The following is a 19,448-nucleotide window of genomic DNA, read 5'->3' as shown; positions in this document are numbered from 1 at the left end:
ATGGGAACACAAGCAACCTGCTAGCTGATGCTTGGGATTGATGCTCATCTTAAGTGGGCTCATTTCCCATCACCAAACTCCTTACCATCACTGTTGGTACTGTGCACTGTCTTCTTTCTTGACTAGGTTCTCTCTCAGCTTCTAATGCAATCCTGACTGGAAATGGGTTTTGACCAGATTTTTGTAGTAGGTCTAAGTGTCCCATATTCTATATTCCCAATATATTCAAGTTTGACTGCTGATAGAGATACTTGGTAGGATGCAATTGGATCCTAGATCTCACTGAGACACTTGCATTACAGTGACAGCTAGAGTATCTCCAGCCATGGAAAGAAACTGCATACAGAAAGGGATTGAAACACTCTTGTATGAATATTACTACCCACAACTTCATTCACTGCATTTGAGTTTGACTTATTTTCATTGCAAAGAACTGTAATACCTAACTCAGTAATAGCTGTAAGTCCTTCCCCATCTTTCATTGAAAAGATGAAAGACTTTCTTTGCTATGCTCTTCATTTTCTTTTAGAGCTTACATGCAGTCTGCAGTGTAGGATGTCCTGAATGCATGTGACAGTAGAGTCATTCCAGCCTAGAACTTGCTCTGCATCAGGGAAAGTGAGCAGGGAGGTGCAGAGTTCCTCCCTTGTTTTGCACCTTCTGTCTGTTAGGCTCTCCCAGTTCATACGGCTGTGTCTCACACTCTGATTAAGGAGCATCCAGCAGATCCTAGGAGATCTATCACAGAATCACAGAATTGTAGGTGTTGGAAGGGACCTCCAAAGATCAAGTCCAACCACTGCCAGGATGTCTACAGTACCAACATGCAGCCATTCTGCAAGGGAGATGTGCATGGAGCTCTCTGGTGAGCATCTCTACACACTGTGAAACATTAGCTGAATTATGATACTTGTACAGAACCACTTGTTTTAAAGCCTAAAAACTTCCACCCATTTCTTTGGAATGTTAGCACATGCATTTTTCTCTGAAAGGCTACATGTTCTGTCTGGTATTCACCATTCCCTCCCCATTGCATGGAAGCCCTGCACCAATCATTCCTAGGACTCCCTGCATGGATAGCAGCACTCAGTCTGAGTATAGGTTGCTGGATAAGACCCCGAGTGAGAAAACAGCCACGCTTTGTTGTGGCTAAGGGAATTTTGCACAAACTAATGTCTGCACATAACATCTTCCAGATAAGCCAAGAAAGTCTTCCTGTTCATGTTTTTATTTTCCTGTGGAAGTCTTTCTCTCAGTTAAATATAGCACAAAGCACATGAGGTACCTTCTGTCTTTTCAGGTCCACAACTTACTTTTCAACACTGCTTTGCTGTCACTAAGTGACTCAGATGCTCAGACTGTGCTGACAAGAGAGAGAATGCAAGTCTTGCAAAGCTAAGACCCAGGTGTTGCAGTGGCTTACACCAGTGAGAAAATAAGTCTAAGCAGCAGTAAATCAGACCCAGGAATTTTTTTCTTTTGTAACACTAACCTAATAATGTTCTTGTTCAAAACATCATGTAGAAACTTGGCAGTTCACAGGCAATACATGTACCCCAATAAAATTGAATGAGAAGCTCTGATATCTTCATATGCTGGAATGCTAATGGTAAGAAAGCAAGAAAAAAGATTTTGCTAAGCATGGCACTTGTATAGAAGCACTTAATGTATTCTGAATGTTTTTGTTCATAAACAGCACAGTATATAGACAGTGAAGATGCTACAAATCTGACTTTTTTCTAGGTAGCCTTTAAGTCTCACCTAGAATACTAAATAGACAATTTTAGTAGGTGGCTCCATGCATTTGCATAGGTTATGTATCCTGTTCCACACAAATGCAAAACGGTGAGCAAACTGTAGGACTGGATCTCAATAGTTGCACTAGCAAAATAAAACAGCACTAAGTTCAGATGAAAGTTAAGAAATCAAAGGAAGGGGATATTAAATTGATTTTGTGCATGCACTTCAAAGACTGCTTCTGAGAGCTAAGCCCCTCTTTTTACTCATCTTCACAGAACAGCATTCCTATTGAAGAGATCTTTAAGATTTATCACGTAGGTTCTTCAGCAGCACACCAGCAGAGCTCTGCAAACATGAGCGATTTGCTGCTTTCCTCAGCACTTCTCTCTTGTAGGGGTCTGAGCGATAACTTCTCACTAGTAGTGTGAGACTACTGGCTTTAGGAAAGAAGCACAGAAAACCAGCTGAGAAGTCAGAAGTAGTGAATGCAAATTATCTGCCCACCATCTCAACCTCCTGCATCTCTCATTACCTCTGAGAAGGAACTGTAACAGAAAATGTAATTGTGAAAAAAAACAAGAGAAGTTGAACTAGGGAGATGTCTACTGTACTCAGGCCTCTGGAATTTGATCACTTGGTGCTTTCCTCATTATGCCACAACTGGCATCAGAAACCTCTAGCATCCTTCTAGAATCTGTACACTCCACTTTTATTCTGATGAGTCACCTGCTGCATGTTAGAATGTTTAAATAATGTGCTTCTGGGCATAGAGATTTATGAAGGCTTTTTATTGGCATACCTCTTTATATCTTAGATGCCCACCTGACCACAAACTTTATGGTTCCTTTCTAGTCTGCACAGTGGTGTGGGACTTAACCAACATAGGTGAACAAATTGCGAATGTAGGGCACGCACAGACACACAAGAGCTTCATTTTCAGTTGGTGGCCTTCAGGGAAATGGTTTTGTTCCTGAAATGGCAAAAGCAGCTTATTTGGTTCTGCTGTCCTGCTCCTCTGTTGAACCTCTGCTGAAAGTTATCCCCAGCCTACCAGAAAAACAAACTGGATACAGCAAACAAATGTGACTGAGCAATTGGATACCACAAAGAAAGTATTCAGTGAACCCACAGAGTTCCAAGATGAAGCCTGCTTCACAAGGGCCTTGCCCGTGCACAGAGCTAGGCCCTCTAGTTATAAATCTTTAGTCACATGTATTTGCCCTGTAGAAAAATATTTCAGGTATTATAATCTTTGATTCATGACTCAAGTCACAAAACATCCCACATGGTTCTATTATTTAAGAAAAGAGCATTTCTGGTGGGATATATAAATTCCCTTTTTAGTGGCATAAAGTTCATTAATGTTTTACAAGCAACAAAAATGGCTGTGGAATTATCAGACTGCAATACATGATCCACATGTAATTCACAGCATTTCTGGTGCACTTAAAATAGGTGGCATGCTTGGCTTTAATGTTAATCATGGACTGCCACCTAACATCCAAAAAGGACTCCAGCTCACAATTTCATGAATCAAAACAGCCTTGGCCATAACCTTTCCTTGTTTAATTTCCTCACTGCAAGAACTAGAAGCACCACTAGATGCCACTCAGGGACATTTTCCCAGCCTTCCTTCCCCTCACCTCCTGGCATAAGCCAGTGAATCAGCTTTCCATGCTATGTGCTTGTTTTTGTTGCGATACTCACTGAGGACAAGGATCCTTTTCTCAAGGAGTTTCCAATCCAGGGTACTTTCAGAAGACATCTTTCTGAGTACACACCAAATACTGCAGAGGATATTTTCTTGTATATACTCCAGCCACTGCTGTTTTCCTCATGGTGTTCCCTTGCCCTCCCCTCCCCACCATCTATTTATATTCCACTGTTATACAAGCAGAGACAAAGAATATAAAGTTTCTGTTCCTCTCACGTTGCTGTGCAGTTGCCCAGCTCCTGTCTCTGGTGGACTCAGGGACGCTTCCTTGATGCTCAGGAGGTAAAGTTAAAAAGTTTCCTGAAGGTGAAAATAAAGCATTGTTACTGGGATCTCCAGATCTGATTATAGTTCATCCAAAAAAATGCTGCTTAATTTTAAGCATGGGCTTAGACTCATTTCCCCTCTGTGAAAGGAACTGAAAAGCTTTGCTGAATTTGGAGAATAAGAGTAGTTCATCTCCCAGAGCCCTCATCAGTTTAAATGACTAAATCTGTTTTCATAAACAGTAATTATTGGAAGCCAACTTACACATCTCTAAGAGTCCAAGAGTCAAAGAGCTGGAATCCAGCCAATCTCAAAATTCTATTTCTGTGCATCTCAGATCATCTCCTCCCCATACACCCCCACCTTTCCCATCAAAACAAAGTAATGGAGGCTCCTATTATTCCCCATCATTTCCAAAGCCTTGATTTAGACCTCCTTGAAGATAAGCAATAGCTTTACTAAGATAAATAGATACTTTGGGAGCTTAAGTCATGTCCTAGCAGGATTTAGGATCCAGAAGACTACTGATTCACTAGCACAGACATCCTAGCCTAAGATGTAATAACTAACAACTGCCTAATACTTGAGTTTCTTATCCCTCCTCCAGACATCTCAGCAGCTGCCATATGAACAGCTAGCAGCTGCATGCTGCCTTGCCAGGATGATACAGTAGACCACAGTTTCCACACTCTCACAGCACATAAGGGGCTACAAACTGCAGCAGTTTGGCTACTGCTTGTGCAAGCAAGCTGTCTGTACAAGAAGCTGGGTAGGCCAAACAGCCAGAGCAGAAACTACCAGCGAAGTAGTTCTCATTTGTCCATCAGGTCTCTGAAACAGTTATCTTTCCAGCTGACCACACAAAAAGGTGCACCTATTTGGCTTGGCACAGAGCTTCTGCAGACAGACTGATCTATGATGAATTGTCCTTCCAAGACCACTGGACTCAACCTTCAAGCTCTCCCTGCATCCATTTGCCATGCTGACTGCCCCCAAAGCTGCAGAATACACACCTGGAAGCAGAGTGAGCATATTTCACCCCGAGTCCCACAGGGCCAGGCAGGGGGGGCATGGGGCAGCAGTATCACCCAGTTTTAGCTTGCTGAGCTCCAGCAGCTTTGCATAGAAAGAGTAGACCTCAGTCTGTGTCTAATACTTTGGGAGTGGAGGAGGGTACAGGTATTTTCCCATTGCATCCGAGAAATAGTATTTAGCTCAGACTCCTGAAGTCTATGACAACTGCAAGAGTACTTCCTCTAAGTTGTGATAAACAGTAAGAATGTAGGACAAGCCTTCATGTCTGACAATCTCTTGTTTATTCTTAAGCTTGGACCAATGTTAGTACTTTTGTAAAGGTCAGTTATGCTACTGTCCAGTAAAAGAGACACCCCCTCTCCATGGTGCTTCTCCTGATGCAACAGAAGTGGGAGAAACTCTTGCAGCATTAGGGAATTTGGAGATGACAGGTTCCCCTTCAACCATGTATAGAATAGGTCTGTAAACCACCCTTTAGACCCAAGATGAAGGAATTATTTTCCTCAGGGCCAAAAGTACCAGAGAGTACCAAAGAGCAGCAACAAATCAAACAATCAATCCTCATTCTGCATGGAGAGCTGAAAAGGACAGCAAGCAACTGAACTCACTAATGCCAAAGAAGCAACAGACTGATACAGTACATCAGAAGAACCTCCACAAGCCAAGACTTTTTTTTTTTTATAACACCGCCACTCAGTCACAACTAGGCTTTATTGACCTGAGGTGCTGCTTTTTCTCAGCACTCTCTAGCTGAAGTTTCACTGTAGTGCTATTTTACATATAGTGTCAACCCCAAATGGGACTAAACAGCAGCTTATACCTTAGTATGAGATGTCACTCACAAGCTGCACTGTCAGTGCCAGTAATGCTCTCAACACACATATGAACAGCAATCTTTCAGCTAAGATCCCTACAGAACACATTCTCTACCATCACTTTTAGGTTAAAAGATTTGTCAATTATCAAAGTTTTCCATAATTAATCCAACAGTGTTAGATTAGCCTATGAATTGGGCTTTGTTTTATTAGTAAATCAGTGACCACAGCCTATTGTTTGTCCCAGCCCCATTGAGCAAGAGCTAACAAAACATTTGTTCAAGCGACAGTAAGGCTGGATTTAACAGAGGAGAATACGAGGGCTCTCCCATAGCCCTGAGTTCAAGGTGCATCACACAGAAGGGAAGTTGAACTACCATGCAGTCCTCATTTCTCATAATGGATTCAGCCCCGCATGCCATGGTTTCACTTCCTAGCATTTGTATTCTGCAGGGAGCTACAGAAGCAAAACAAGGAGTCCCCCCAGAGAATCATGAACCAGATTTGAAATCAAAGAATGCAAAGGAAGCAAATGCATAACAGACCCTTATTTCATGCTTCTCACTTGTAGGTGAGCTAGCTAATGTCTTCTAGCTTGGCTTTGGTAACACATTTGTTACTTGAGGAGGGCATTACTTTTTTTTGAGATCTTGGCAGTCACTCCTGCCATCCCACTCCTCATATCTTGTACTCAACACTCACACTCCCTTGTCTTCCTCTTCTGCTTCTCTGATAATGTTTTGGGAGCTTACATTTTCCTCAGTGTATCCCTACTGCCTCTCATTCCACCATACTATCTTTTAAGAGACAAAAAGAGTATGCAGCACTCCAGAGGCAGGTATTACACAATCTACCTTGCCCACAGTGCTAACCCAAGATGCAGAGTGGAACAGGAATGAACATCCCTGCATGTGACATGCTTGTTGGGATAACTATTCTTGTCAGCTGTCCCATTTAACCACCCTGCTTTCTTATTCTCCTTAAAGAATTAAGCTGTAAAAAAAAAAGAAACAAAACAAAGAGACAGAAGCATAACTGTTTTCTATTTTCCATTTGCTGGTCTTCAGTGGTTTGGCTTAGTTGCATCCTTGCTATACAAACTAAGAAACCAAGAATATTTCTTTCCCTACATGGAGTGTCACAACCCTCAACCTTGCATGAATTCCACCTTGAGATAAAAGTTGGGTCACACCATTCACCTTTACATCCCTCTCTTCCTCTGGCTGGAAGTCTGGGTACATAGACTTCAGGGCTCCATGGAGAAGTAGAAGCATCCACTGCTGAGAGATGCATTTAATATTGACCACAGGGTAGAGAGAGACTCCATAAAAGCTTTTTACATACAAAAATGACAGAACTAAAGATTCTCAGCTGCTTCTAGCCAGGAAACAGCCATCCATCCAAAGGAAGGTCACAATGTATAGCTGCATTAACCCAGGGCTTGGAGATGCTCCTGTACACTAATGCAGAAGTCATCATAGAATGGCTTGGGCTGGAAGGGAATACCAGAAGAAAAAGAAAAACTTTTAAATTAAAACAATTTTTTGTTCTTATGCCTGCTGATCCTCAGGCATTGAGTCTCTTCAGGGAGATGCCAGAAGACAGTACTGCACAAGAAAACCTAGAAATTGTTAAGCTTAATCAAAGATTACAGGAGTCATTTAGAAGTTCTGACTTGAAGCTTACTTTCAACTCAGATACAGTTTTCTCTTTAATTTCTTTAAAAAACAATCAAAAAACAGCATATCACAAGTTTCCTTATAGGATCAGTAAAGTAAAAAAGCAGTTGCTGTACACACCATTCCTCTCTATTCTGAACTGTTCATAAAGACCTAAACTTAGCTTGGCACATGCAGAAATTACAAGTTAAGAGTCTTTGTGCTGACATCAATTGGGCTTCTTAACCATACCACACCTCTGTACTTCCCTTTCAAACCACATGAGCCAAAATTCAAGGCCAAAAAGATTTCAGTGAGGAGGCTAGAAGGGACTCCAGATCATCAGCAATATAATCTTCCCCAACACGAGAAGCCAGCAAGTCTTTAGCTGAGAATTTCTGCACCATCAGCTGTTTTGACTGGTTAGTTCATCCTGTAGGACATGGGATTACTGGAACACACTGTCCAACCTCATTTAACAGCTCCCGTCTCTCCACAGCCAACATTTACTGCTGGGACAGGCCAGCCCTGTCAGACTCAGCATAAGCTCATCCCTGGTGCTCAAGGCATACATCAGCTTCTGAACAGATACTTCTCCTTGCAAACAATTTCAGTAGAGCAATAGGCAGCACCTAATACCAGGTCTTGTGCAAAATTCATCCCAACTCAAACAGCATTAGTCTGATCCCACAAAAGCCAAACCAGAAACCGTGCTTCAAAATGAGGCCATTACAACAGGGAGGCAGGGGGCATTGCTGGGGGGATATTGCTGCTGAGCATGTGAATAGCAGAACAAAGGCAGGGGAGTGGTTAAGATTAAACAGCTAGAAAGAGATTAATATCTCATGACTGATTTCTGTTCACTGACCTGGAATAAAATAAACAGTAAGATTTTCACAAACAAATAGGTCATTAACTGTGTTATTTTAGTGCTGTACCATTAGAGTATTGACATGGTCCCCAGTATCCACTGGCTAACATTTCCTGCTCACTGTGGATTAAGCAGTTAGAGTTAACAGCAGCGAGGAACAGAACATTAAATAACATAGGACTATGCACCTTCAAGAGACAGCCAGCAATAAAAGCAAATACTGGAGTCAAAGCAATGAGAAAATCAGTTTTAGCCAACCTTTTTACAACTGTGTTGTGATAAATGCTGGCTCCAAAAGAGGTGTTACAGATGGAACATAAATCTCTACTGCATTTTCCATAGCTAAGAATGACTAGAGGGGTTCAAAACAAGGATTAGTGCACACCAGCTCCAAGCAATTTGTTTGCAACAAAGCAGAGTCAGAGGACAATAACTGCTGATTTTCACACAGGCCATCACCAGATCAGGTGCTGTCATGGAAGCAATCTGCAAGCAACTCACACACTGCCAGCACTGGACATATAATGAGATATTTGAAACAAATGTGGCATGGCTACCAAAGTCAGCTGTGGACAGACTTCGTAGAGATTCACATGAACAACCATTGTTCAAAGAACTCTACATTGCAATGTGTGCTGCAACGAAGATGATGAACGATATAAGAGTACAATTAAGATCTACCCACTGGTTTGAGGTAAGGGATTATACTTAGAAATAATCAGGTGCAACTGAACTCATGACAACTTCACATGAAATTTCTACATTGAGTACTTCTTTGCATGTTCACACTGCCCATTACCAGTTCAACGGACTCCAAGTCAGCAATCCATCCCAAGAAAGTTAAAATAACTTAAAAAGACTTATTTACAATAATAAATAATTATTGCTTGACTACAATGGTACTGATAGATGGTCATGGAAGTACCATTGTAGTCAAGCTACATCATAAAGCTGTGAGCAAAGGAAATCCAACAAGCAAAGGCAGAAAAGACAAAGGCAAAATAGTGCTGAATATACTGCAGAGGCCAGGATACTATCTAGCCTGTTTGGAAGTGCTGAGTGCACATTAGCCAGTCATTTAATAAGGATACAGTTAAAAACAAAAACAATTAAGTGGTTTGTAATGTAAGGATGTGAGCTTTCACTCAGAGCAGGTCAGATGCTCTGATTCCTACACCTTGTATCATTGGTGAACTCCAGGGATTCAGGTCCAAACTCTGGTATTCCAGGGTTCAAAAGTAGATCCTTAACAAGAACAGAGGGGAGACAACCAGAGTATGAGACTATACAGACAATAAGAGCACTCCTCCAGCCCTTTTCCCCAAAAGGTATTTGTCTTCTTCCTTTCTTGCAATAGCACTGAAAGCACTTCTTTGGCCTGAAACCTTGTAAACAAAGCTCCCAAGTCCTCCAGTGCTCTGTCCCCACATCCACAAACACTCATTCATTTCATTGGAGGTGGGGAGTACACATATAGTTGCGAACAGAGTCCTTTTAAATTGGATTTACCTGCCATGTTAACCAATGGATCAAGTAGAGACCTTATCAGCATGCTTGAATGAGTTTCCCCAAACATGGAAGACAGCAGCTCATTTTTCAGAGTGCAGCAGTTTCTTTTGACCAGAAGTCTCACCTACTGGTGCTATAAAGTATTTGTATAACCAGCTTAACATATTCTGTGACATAGCCTGTTTTTAAGACTCTAAGGTGATAATCAGAATAAAACAAGTCAAGGTTTCATCTAGCCTTGTTTCAAACAAGAAAAAAATAACAGGAAAAGTTCTGAATGGAAGGAATAAAGCGTCCCCATAGCACACTAACTATGCTTCAGCATTTAACAATGGTGATAACTTCCCAGTTCCAGACAGAGCAGCTTGAGTTTAACACATCTGCTTCTCTTGAAGTTTTAAAGAAAAATTTCACAGAGAAAAAACTATGATTCAACTGACCTAAGCTGATGTACATTATCAGCAAATAATTCTGAAAAAAGGCTGACAAATATCTACTAGAACCATTTCAATTGCTCCCAAATTTAACACAGTAATCTTTTTAGTCTTCAAGGATGCAGCAGTTAATTACACACCAGGAAGAAATGAAACATTTTTCATCATTATTTCCTCCTAACACATGGCAGTGTTAAGATCTGTACACAGTAAAAGATCAGAAGGCAGAAGCTAACACCATCACGTGAGATGGAGAGGTGATAACATACTGAAATAGAGGCAAAGTTCATCTCCTGCTCTCACAGAAGAAAAAGGATTGAACCAAACACACTTAAGCAGGATGTAATCACAGTAGGGAAAGAGGAACAGACCTACACCAGAAACTGTTCAAGTCCTGAGTTTGACAGCATTTAGGAAAAGGAGGTACTGTAAAGGAGGACAAATGCAAAAGCAAACAATCTGCTGTGCTGTTACAGCAATGCTTACCACTCCAATCCCATCTGTACTCAAATTCCTCTAGGAATTGTTTTCCCAGCTCCTTAAATCATACCATCTTTACACAGCATCTTTCTGCAAACCTGACTTCAGGAGCCATGTAGATGTTTAGCTGATGTCAATCACTCTGCTTCTACCAACTTCTGAGCTGCACTGATCTGCTCCAGCAGGAGGTTCAGCCAAACCCACCAGGCTATTCATCATGCAGAAGGAATTAAATAAGCATACCAAAGTGGATTAGAAACAGGACAACATCCTGTTGTGTTGGGAAAAAGTCTATCGCAACACTAATTATCATTCAGGTAATTATGCGTATGCCTACTAAGCATCACTGAATTCTGTGCCAGCAGGTGCACTGTGAAATAATGAGTGAGAACCATCATAAAACAAAACAGTTAGGGGATCTCACATCTTAACAACATACCAGCTCACATTTGGATAGCAGGGTCTAAATATTTTTTCCCTTAGTGACTTCCAGGCATAGTTACAAAAATGCTCTTTATCAAAGTGCTTGAGACTTGGAAAGAGAAAGTGGTACAGAGAGCACTGAACTATTACAACACTACAACTCCATCCGCTCTACCTTTAATTTTGAATCATTTAACCTGGGCTTTAAGTTTTGGGCTTTTACTTGTATTGCCTCAACATTCAGTTAGTGAAGTTCTTGAAAAAAAAAGCAAAACAACTCCAAAAGCAGTGAGAGATAGACTGCTTATAATTTATGTTTCAACTTGCTATGTCAGAGACTCCACTCAACCATTTTTTAGGCTCACTTATGACCATTAGTAATTGCCTGTTCATGAGCCTTACCAATTTTTCCCAGCCATCACTGAGGATGAAAATATCTTCCTTTTGTACACAGGACACCATCCCTGTCCTCCTGCCTGTCTTCCTTTACTGCACAAAGCAGGTTGATCAGCTGCTGCAGTCACCCAGTGCACAGAACACTATTCTTGCAGAGAGAAATAGAGCACGAACAATTCAGTTCTCAAGGCAGAGATGCAAAAAAGCACATTTCCTCTTGTTCACAAATATTGAACATGGTGCATTTATAGGAATCACAAACATAAGTAATAGGTGTGCTAGCATACTCAGGTTAATATACTAAACCAAGTCTGCAAAATAACACAGTTCAGACAGTATCTACTTGACTGCTTAGAGCAGAGAACCAAAATATTTTCTTTGCTTTCACCACAACTAAAATAAACAAAAAACAGACTGTCTCCCCAGATGGCAATTAACACGTCTATGGGCTCCAACAAAGTATCTAATTCCATTAGTGCAACCAAGAAATACAGCTAAGCACTGATGTGTAGGTTACACACTGGCATTCCTTTTGGCAAAGACAGGAATTAACAGAGAAGCATTATTCAGTGATCACCAGGAGAGTATATCTGGATTCTTGACTACTCTGTCCTGATGTTTGTGGGTGAACTCCTCAGAATTCTCCACCTGTTACAGAACAGGTAGTGCTTCTAGAAAACTAGGTATTGCTAAGAGATCTTACTTGCTTCTGTTTGCAAGTGCTCAGATAACATTAACTAAAGAAAAAGGGTGTTAGAATAGCATGGAGAATTCACAGAAGCTACCCAAGTTTTTGCTAGCAAGTCTTCCAGGTTCATGTAAGCTTATTTTACAGTTGCTCAACTTCAGAGTGTTTTCTCTGCATGACTCACTGCTCTTTGCAAACCATTTCTACATGCAAGTTTTCCTGCACTGTAAAAGCTATCAATCTCTAAAAACCATCTGTTATAACATACTAGTTGTGGTAGCTGGAAGAAGTTATAACCACACTCCTCAGATCATAGACACTGTTCAACTAACAGTATATTTTGGCTCCAGAGTTTGAGACGAACCCAAAGCCCCCTCCTATGACATAGCTCTTCTGCAGCACAGGGTCCTGGGTGGAAAAAGTCTACAGGGAGTCAGGAACAACTTGGATGAACACTCCAAAGTCCACACAGTACAGTACTGTCTAAAAACTAAACCACAGTGTACAGATTGTTGGAGAATCTTACTGCTCCAATCAAACTAGGCCCAGAAGGAACATAATTCTGAGCATTTTGGGGGATCAGTCAGATCAGACTGAAAGCTGAACACGTTTGCCCTAATTTCTTTTTTTAGTTTAACTGCAACTAAGTCTCTTCAAGCAAAAAGAACATTGCATTTTGCCTCATTGACTTTTAGTTGAGCTCTAAAAGCCTACGCACTTCCTGAGTGAAATGCGTCTTTCTATGCAGGTTGTAAAAGGCTCACCTCTGCCATAACCAAAGGATGTCCATCCTTGAACTTCTAGGCTTCTTGGTCTATGAATTCTTAAGTATGTTTGATACAGAATCTCAGCAGTGAAACAGGGATGGAGGTAAGCATCCATTACCATACATTTTTTGGATTACATCATTTTCCATCTCATATAAGCACTCATGTTATTAAAGAAAACTTAGTCTGAAGACTGTTGAAAACAGTTTTGTATTTGCATACTGTGAAAACTTTTACAGCATTATATGTATATGGATTCCCAGTGATAATCAGGGAACAGGAAGATGTTAAAATAAAGTGACATAAAGCAACTTAGCCACAGCAGTTCAAGCATTTTCTCTTGCATATATTCCCATTAAAGAAGAAATACTGCTTGACCTATTCTTTAATTTGATCCCCTGCTTACTGAAAGTAACAGGTTTAAGTTTCTCTAACTCAGTTTTACCACTGCTAAAATACAGCAGCCCATTAGGACCTAGAACATTCAATTATTAACTGTGGTTACAAAGCTCTTTTGTTCCTGTATCATTAAAAAAGATGAAAGCTTCAGCACAGTTCAGGCATAGGAGAACTGTGCCTCCCTTCTCTATGTATTCTACATAGCAGAAGATTTATAGGATTCCAGGACCGAGTGCAGGAGGCAGGCATAGAGTTCTATGATCATGAGATGCACAGAGGTCATCCACAGAGCTTTGGACCAGCCAGACCTGCATGCCCACCTCAGCTGCAGCAACTCAGTCAAGGTGAGAAGTGGCTGCTGGCTGACCTATGAATGTCCCAATTACATAGACAATCACTACTTCCTGAGGAAGGGAAATCATTCTGACTACCAGCACTGGATAATAGTTCTCCTATGAACAGCAGCAAATCCATAGCTACAGTTACATCATGGAGATACTGCAAACCAGGCTGTAACATTAGGAGATGACTAAAGACAGAGTGAAACATTTACAGTACTTGCCATGTTTACTGATCATTTATTTCTGTCAATGACTGTTCAGGTCTCTACTGACATCAAAATAAATCTTTCAGTTGCTTAATCACTTCTCCTTGATTAAAAAAGTCCCAGTGTCCAACAGTTCCTGTTGCCACTTGGCATCATGTCAGGCTGTTCCGCACAGGACTGCATAGCTCCTGTTTCCCCAGTCAGAGCTTACACTGTGCTCTTGTTTGGCAACGACCTCACACTGTTTCTAGACATGAACTCATGCTGACCCCTCCATAACAGGGGGAAGTAACAGCTTTCCCTAAGGGCTTGGGTCAGAAACTAGAAGAGAGACCCATTATGCTCCCCAGTCTACAACCCATTCAGTGTAGAACTAGGACCCCACAAACTTCACACATACTTTAACAGCACACTGTTTACACAACACTGTAGGATTTTAAAACTCTTTCAAGTTTTACAACACTGGCCATCATTCAGGTCTCTATGCTCCTTCTGTTTCGAAAGTCTGGCTAGCAGAATCCTTGGAGGATTCATGAAGGCCCAGGGCAGGGGACAGCCTTGGTTTCACACCCTACCCACAAGGAAGCCCTGTGCTGCAAGCAACATCCCTGCTTCTGGTAGGCCACAACACTAACATTTTGCAAGAATTCCACCTCTAGCAGCAACTGAAGTTTTGCCTTCATTTGGGTTCTTCCCCAAACCAAGATGAGTTAACCTGTGAGATCAGTGTGTCCACAGGCCTTAACTATAGCTGACATTCTCTGAACAGACTTACCCTGTCAGCTGAGAGGGAACAGTGTTCAGATCTTCACAGATTGCAGATACCTACACATTCTTAAATGGTGACATTTTCCTGACACTTAACATTTCCAGAAGTTACACTGAAGACTGAGACCTACTAAGCTCTGCAACATAATGAAATCATTTGTTAAATGACACCTTCACTAAAGCAGAATGATTTGACTTGAAAGTGTGGCAGCTCTACTGAGCACTAGCAATAATACAGTAGACACTAAAATGGTTTACTTCAAGTGGGAAGTCAGTTTTGGTGGAAGATAAGCATACTTATATTACTTACATACTAAATATTTAGCCTTAAAGAGTCTTTAAGGTGTACCTGACATAAGACAACTCCCAGCACAGCTTCAATTTTAAGGCCTCTGGTAAAGGAGCTTACACTACAGAAAAAAGAAGAGAAAAGATCAAGCTACTGCCCAGGCCTTCTACAGCATGGGATTCATTATGTTGCAGTTCCCCTGTGGTAATGAGATCAAAGTACAGATGACAAAAACCACTTCCATAGTCCCAGGCTACCCTGGGGTTAATTCCTTCCTGAATTTAAGTGTGATGAATGTTTTAACCCTGAATATGTGAAAGGGGAACAGCTAGGGGCTAGAGGGACTTAATGCTATTAGCCCAATCATCACTTCCCAGCTTTAGCTGAGGTCAGTCTCCAGCACCTAAACTACTAAAAACCTTAAATACCAGCTTATTCATCAAGGGACAAACAAATTCCTTCCCATTTCCAAATCTCTCATACAATGAACAAGCCCTGACCTACCTGGGTTACAACACAGATATGGTGACACTCATTAGGTTTGCTAGCTTATCCAATACAACAGCTGCACTCAGTTTGCATGAACTCAGGCAGAGAAACCTCAAGGAAATCCAATACTGTGCTACCCTCTGCAAAGCACCATCTCAGAGGCTTGTCTTGCCAGGGCCAGTTTGTTAACTTCTTAGTAGCCACCCCAAACACAGTCTCAGGCTAATTGGGCCTGAGTGCCTAGGAACCAGCATTCACAAATCTTGTTTACAGTATTTTAGTAGTAGACTGAGCTTCCAAGGCTGTTGGCTTCCAATGTAAAGATAACTCTTTGCTTCTATTACTTGGTGTTGGTAAAAGACCTCAGTAAAGCTGAGAGGTCCATTTCTAAGCATATTTCATACTTTCATTCTTATTTTGTTAATAAACCAAACATCAGCCCTAAGACATTAAGCTAAAATTCAGATAAAAGCTCTGCTAAAGATCACAGCACATTTGCTGACCTGGGACACAACCTTAACAGAATCCTTAAAAAAGGAATCAAGCAACCAGTTTCAGATCATCTGGAAGTCAGTATACACATCTCCATTTTCATGTAGAGGAAAGAAGTAGAGCTTAAAAATAACATTACTGTAAGGTGGGTGTTTTCTTTTGGTTTGTTTCTTCCACTTCAGAGATTATTAGGTTCAAAGCTGCAGTCAGATCAATTACTGAGCCTTTCCTTGTTCTCAGATTGCCTTCTCTCAATCCACACCCTTCTCTCCACCCACTCTTATCTAACTTGCTGACTAACCAAGCTCAGTGCACAGTAAGACACTAACATACAGCTACTGAAGAGAAAAGGTACAAAACCACAAGTGATGAGCAAAGTATGGGAAAAACCACTGTTGTGAACACATTTACCGCAAGACAGCAGCTAAAGGACAATGAAGAACAAATAACACCACCGACCTGACTAATTAATGTCCATGAAGCAACTGGAACATAATTACAGAAAAGTAAGAAAAGGTCAATAAAATCAGTAATTACCTTTCACAGATAGACTGATCCACAAATACATTTTAAAGCACACATACATAGATGACTCTTAAGTCTTTCTCCATTCTTTAACCTTCATATCCCTAGGCAGGTCTCCATGAAGTAAAAGTATGCTGAAGTCACCAGGAATTATACTAGACCTACAGGGATGAAACTGTAGCCCACCTTTTTCCACAGACCTCTCTCACTTTGCTTATACTTGCACCATGATAAAGAACTCATTATAAAGTTAAAGAACACTGAATACCTACCAGCTGTCTGTACCAACAGGAGAGGCTAAACTTGACTCAAATCCAAAAGATACAGACCTCCAGAAAACCACATTAATGTCTTTACCATATGCTACTTAGCTATAGGAGACCCGCTGGAAATCAGACCAGGAAACTGCTCACTATGCCACAAGAACAGATCAACCTGCTATAGAACACAAATGCTTTACGCTCCCCTCAGAGCACCCACATAACAGATCTACACAATCAACAGTAATTACCTAGACCTCCCCAAGGTAAACTATGCATGTTTCATAGCCCACAAGCAACCTAATTAAGTGGGCAGCAGTACTTCACAAGGCAGGAGTGTTCCATTTTCATCAGGGTGAGTCTATTGTTTCACTAAGGTCTGCCGCAACATCTCTCCTGGATGTGGGAGCAGTTGCTATTGCTCACAAGCATCAATGATTAAAAAAAGGAGAAATATCTCAGAAAGTTGGGGTTTTTGTTTGGCTTTGTTTGTGCCTTAGTTTCTTAAAGGGAAAAAGTTTTAAATTTATTCTGGAAAAAAGACTCTAAAAAGATGAGAAGCTATAAACGTCAAAGCACACCTCAAAGAGCTATCTTTCCCCTCATTACTGCAGAAGGGGCAAATGAGAATGCCTTGTATTCACTCCAGAAGTGATGCAAGAGGGCTGCCAGAGAGGAGCTGCCAACAATGACACTCAAAGAGGAGGTAGGATGTCCTCTGGGAGGGATTTGGGGGGTGAAGCACAGCAGATCCTGTCCTGGGGGCAGTGATAGACTCTAAACTCTTAGAAGTCTTCCCTGATGAAAAAAGGTACATAACCTCAAAGCATTGTCATAAGTAACAAATACATGTATCATACCACTGAAAATAATCTTACTTCTGTTAGTGTCCTTGCACTCACGCTAGTAACTATGTTTAGACACTGCAGGAAAAGATGCATACTCCCACTCTACCTCTACTGATTGACATGACATAACACCAAGCACAGATCAATCCTTAATTGCTTTTACAGGAAAACTTCAGTGATATCCTAAAAGCAAAAAAAAAGTAGGTATAAGTACAGGGACTGATATCAGACTATGCTCTTGGTGACACACTCCAACAACTTGTCATTCAGCAGATAATACCATGACATTGCACAGTCAATTCTTTTTCAGTGGGCTTCCATGTAGTCATTAAGGCTGTGAAAGATCACAATCTAGGTACTTGATTAAGTGGCTAGCAACCCTACCCACAGGGGACAGTTTCAAACCAGGTTATCTATGAGGTCTCTCTCTCAACCCAAGCCATTTTATGATGCTATCTAGTGCAACCCCAACTCACCCCACCACATCATACCTACTAACCACATCTCTCAGGCTCACACTTATGTATTTCTTGAACACCTCCAGGAATAGAAACTCTACCACGTTCTTCTCAAAAAGAAACTTTCAAGTACCAACCAAAAGTCACAGAAACGCCCCATACAGGAACTCCTTATGCAATGAGCAGCAATTTATGTTCCAAGGGAAGCTGTGTAAGACTTACTTAAGTGAGAAGGGGTACCAGCAAACAAAAACACAGAAGTACTATTAAAGATTCATGGTCAACCATATAACAAGAGAAAATAATGGATATGATATGAATATGCATTCCCAGAGCATACAAGCACTACAAAACAATAACAAGTAATAACAAGGAAAAAAGAAAAGCTGCTCACCCCTTCTAACATTGACTCAAGAGAAGAGCAATATCTATCCTAAGAGATATTACTCCCTCAACTACCAGCCTTTAAATGAGAATGAGAAGGGGTATATCCAGACTCCACCTCTTCTGGTCACTCAAGAACATTACCTACACCTGAGCTCCCTAGGTTAGCCACACCTTCACACCTGGTACTCAATCATTAGCTCAGGCTGTGACCTAGCAATTTCACTACACCAATGTCCTCACTGCAGACCAGGTGCTCTAATTATGAATAAGTGAAATTGCTTCTGACAGGTTCTCAGAAATACCAAATAAAGTATTCAGAGAGAGAGACCAACAAACCCATACCAAAAGGGAAATAGAACTCACCTAACTGGTAAAGGAGAGGCTTTCTGGCTACATAGTAGTCTTCTTCAGAAGCAACCCAGGTTCAAGGGATTCTTTCCCTTCAGTGGCTGGCCCTTATATGAGCCCAGGGGGGGCTGCACCCTGTGCCCACCCCTTCCGGTCAGGTGGGGAGCACAGGTGCAAACACTTTGCCTGTGCTCCTTGGGCCAGGGAAAAAGCTCAGGACTTCTTAAAGCTTGCTCTCCCTGCTTCCGAGCTGGATACAGTCTTATTTCTGGTCCTATTTTTTGTGAGAGTAGATAGATATAGAGTGAGGCTCCTTCTAGTTTTGCTGAGACTCTGGAGGTATCACGTAGAAGACCTTTACTTCACATTTTCTGCCTTGGGTAGCTGCTAGCACTGCTGATGTGTTTGTGAAAAGCTGTACTATCAAGCTGTATTAAGTCTTTTATTGTTCTTTTTTAGAAATCTAATGAATTTCAAGAGAATTTCTTTAGTCATATGAGCGCTGTGGATGAGGCACAGGCTGCTTTACAACAGCAGCAGGTTTTATGTTCGTTTATATATGGCCCTCAGGCTGTGTAGGCCTCTCTCAAGCGTGTGAAACGCTAAGACCCTGAGGCACACCAATCCCTTCAAGGGCAAAAACGCTTCCCGCGCAGCCTGGTAGAGCCTCCTGTGAGGTGAGAATTTGGCGCGCAACTCGCGCCGCTCTGCCTGTGGGGCTCCCCGCCCGCTCAGCGACCGCCGTTCTACGGCCGTAGGGCCTCCGGCGGTAGCCAACCACGGTCACTCTGCCCGCAGGGTAGGTCCACCCCGCGGCTGTGCCCGCAGCCAAGATGGCGCC

At 41.6% G+C, this 19,448-nt stretch overlaps 1 long non-coding RNA gene across 1 annotated transcript; it reads right to left on the bottom strand.

The window, feature by feature from the left end:
• Positions 1–3,669: 3,669 nt before the first annotated feature.
• Positions 3,670–19,431, bottom strand: LOC124418103. Its single transcript, XR_006939852.1, has 2 exons — positions 18,623–19,431; positions 3,670–3,754 (listed from the first exon to the last, which is right to left on the bottom strand). It is a non-coding gene; the product is annotated as an uncharacterized LOC124418103 (long non-coding RNA).
• Positions 19,432–19,448: the final 17 nt, after the last annotated feature.

This window comes from Gallus gallus, chromosome 7 (assembly GCF_016699485.2).
Source record: "Gallus gallus isolate bGalGal1 chromosome 7, bGalGal1.mat.broiler.GRCg7b, whole genome shotgun sequence".
Taxonomy (NCBI): Eukaryota; Metazoa; Chordata; class Aves; order Galliformes; family Phasianidae; genus Gallus; species Gallus gallus.
Note: the sequence above shows the minus strand (reverse complement) of the source record. Positions and strands in the feature narration are given on the sequence as shown.